A 3,476-nucleotide genomic window follows, 5' to 3' on the forward strand; every position below is an offset into this window, starting at 1 on the left:
TGGTTGGTGAATGAATGGCCTAGGCATGCCTAATGGTACTTGTATGTTCTCATTGTGCACATTGGGATGAAGGATACCTTGTTGGTCTATGTGACCAATGTCCTCAACATGATTATCATTATGGTCATCCACTGAAAGATTGGCTCTATTTGAACTTCCTCTCCCCCTAGGATTTCTAACGATAGATTCAAGATGTAAATCAAGAGGGACAAGAGTTGGTCTCAATGAACGACGCCCATGCATGCACAATACAAAACACAACAAACACAAAGAATGGCAAACACTATGCCTTCACAACAATGCAATTAGACTTCTTCCACAAACATTTAATTCATACTCCCATACTTTAACAATAATGATGCAAGACAATTAAAAATAAGCCTCCACACGGGCCGACGATTTAACTAAGGGATTGAGTATAGAAAATCTCACAAAGGTCCTTTAGCACTTCAACTCCAAATTTTAAAGCTTGGCTTAGCAATTTTAGAATTTTTAGCATTTTGCTTTCTTTGCTTGCTTCCTCTCCAACAATGCACCTCGTTAAGTAAGAACAACACAATAAGTAACCAAAAAGAAAAATAAAAATAAAGTAAAGACACGATCAAAAGATTACTAATCCTAATCAATTCCACAAATCCGACGTTGCCAAATCTAATCAACAAATCCTCGGCAACGGCGCCAAAAACTATGGTGGCTACACCCTAGGTGTGCACAAAATAATACACAACACCTTGAGTTTGGAAATTAGTGTCAAGTGGGCATCATAGTTTAATTTATAAACCGCTTAACACCTATACTATGTAGTATGAGTGAGAATGGATTATGGGGATTGAGCAATGTTTTGGAATCACAATTAGGGCTAGTAGGTCAAGTGATCAAACAATTGGTTGGTTAGTTGATTAAAGAGAAACTAAATTAAACTAAGTAATAGCAAAAGAGTGCAATTAAGAGTAAGTAAGAGAGAGAGAGAGAGATCTCTTGGTGTTTAGAGATCACCACCAAGCAATGCATTTCTATATCATTGACAAGTGATTAATGAGGGCAAATAGTAGGTTGTAATATTGGGGTGTGTGTATTTGGTTGATTTAAAAAGTAAGGATGACTAGTTAAACATGTATTGTCTAAACATCATGTGAAAGACACAATATATCTAAGCAATGAATCATATATTGTATAAACAACATGTGAAAGGTACAATAGATCAAAACAAGTCATTAATCCTTTCATTAAACTCATAATCCAAATACAACACAAGGATAGAGACATATGCTAATTGCATTCAAAAGCTTGGATCATCAAACAACAAGCATAGAGTGTCCTCCAATTTAACACTACACTACATCTACACTACTAGCATGAAAATAAACTAAGGGAGAGGCACAATCCATCAAGAGATAAGCATGAACCATCAAGAGAATCACAAAAACATTCTTTTAAGCATAATGTTTTGATAATCTCCAAATCTATAGCATCAATACACATAGACATGCATCAATAACACAAAATCTAGAGACAAGCACATGAACATCTATTCTAGCATACATAGACATATGGATAGAATGAAATGACCAATTGGAAGCATTAAACCACATAAATCGTTGAATAAAGAAGATCTATATATATCAAAGTGTCAAAACATCAATTACAACACTAATCGCTCAATAGTACACAAGATTAAGATATAAAAACCATGCTTGGGGCTAACTCTAGCTCTAAGAGGATGTTTAGCCACTCATGGTGATGATGCTCCATCCCTCAAGGGCTAATTCCATGGTTGAAATCTGCTCCTTGTTGATGAAGAGTCTCCAATGGTGTCTCTAGCCTCCTCTTCCTCTAAGCTTCCTCTCCAAGAGATGATATGAAAATAATGTTGGCTCCCTCTTGAAAAAGCAATCCTTACCCTTATATAGGTAGGTCAAAATGACACCCAAAATGAGCTGGGGTCGTGCACACATATTCCCTAATGATTAGATAAAGGACAACTTTCAATGAGATGGAATTTTAACTTTTTCGCACTGGAGGAAGTTCGATCGATCGAACCTTGAACTTGGATCGATTAAAAGTAAGTGAGATCGATCGAACTTAAGCTGGATCGATCCAACTGGCTGAGCTTTTTGGAAAAAGATAAATCCGAGATATTGATGGGAGATATTTATGGGAAAAGGACAAAAGTGGTTAGTAGGTGGTACAGCTGTGGATAGGATCAATCATTTGAATAAGGACAAAAGTGTTCGATCAATCGAAGGATGGTGTTGGATTGATCGAACTTTTGGAACTTTATGCTTTTGGGTCAAGGCTTGGATCTATCTTGAAGTGCTGAGATAGATCATTATTCGATCGATCGAACTTTGCTGCTTGCCACCTTTGGCTTCATTTGCTTCCTTCTTTCTTCACTTTGCTCCTTTCGTTGATTAATCCTAGAAATGCTTCAATTAAGCTCTTATTTGGCCGAGTTAGCTTATTTTCGGGATTAGTGCCTAAAAAAGGAAATAATACAGAATCAATCTAAAATGGTAAAGTAAGATAGATAAAGGTACTAGAATGCCTAAGTTTAAGGGGTTTAAATACGCACTTTTCAGTGCTCATCACACCCCCAAACTTAAATATTGCTAGTCCCTAGCAATGAACTAGAATGAAAAGGAATGAAATAAACAACTATACCAGTATGAATCTAGAAAACAATAAATGGATAACGCCACTTTCGTAGGGAACACAATTGCATTTAGCATATGCAATAAGCCTTTTAAACTCCTAGGTTACCCCTAGTGGACGAGTGAAGTCTCATGAGGGTTTCCAGAAATGGTACCCACAAACGTTAAGCTTATTCTTTTAAAAGAGGCATCAATATTGCAAACAAGTATTGGGAGAAAACTACCTCAAGTATGCAATCTTTCAAACATTTCCAAGTAATCTCCCAAAATTTCAACATCAAATAAGCAAGTATGGTTCCCCACACATCAAGAAAATGATCATGCAAATCAAAACAACTCTAGAATCCTTTTGAGTGGACCGGTATCAAATGTGTTGCTATCTAAGCCAACTAAAGAATTAATCATATCCTTACCCTCAAACTAGTACACAAATCCAGTACCGATCATCATGACAAAAAGTGGACCTTTTATTAAAGCTTTATTCATCTAGGTGCACTTATTCTTTTCACTCAATATATATTTTTTTACCATAGTTTTTGAAGGAGGCGGTACTAGAATGCCTAAGCTTAAGGGGTTTAAATACGCACTTTTCAGTGCTCATCAACGTTATACCATTTTAATCGTCGTCCATCTAAACAATTCTTTTTGTTTATTAGGAAGTTCTTAACTGCTTGATTATCAGTGTGAATGATAAAATCTTCTAGAGCAAGATAGACATGAAATCTTTTTATTGCTAATTTAATTGCCAGAATTTCTTTTTCATAAATAATATAATTCTGCTCATTGGGTTTAAATTTGCCAGAATTGTAGCCACAAATCAATTCT

The sequence above is a fragment of the Cornus florida genome, unplaced genomic scaffold (assembly GCF_030987335.1).
Source record: "Cornus florida cultivar Cherokee Brave unplaced genomic scaffold, ASM3098733v1 CherokeeBrave_3.0.0_Hap2_Chr06, whole genome shotgun sequence".
NCBI lineage: Eukaryota > Viridiplantae > Streptophyta > Magnoliopsida > Cornales > Cornaceae > Cornus > Cornus florida.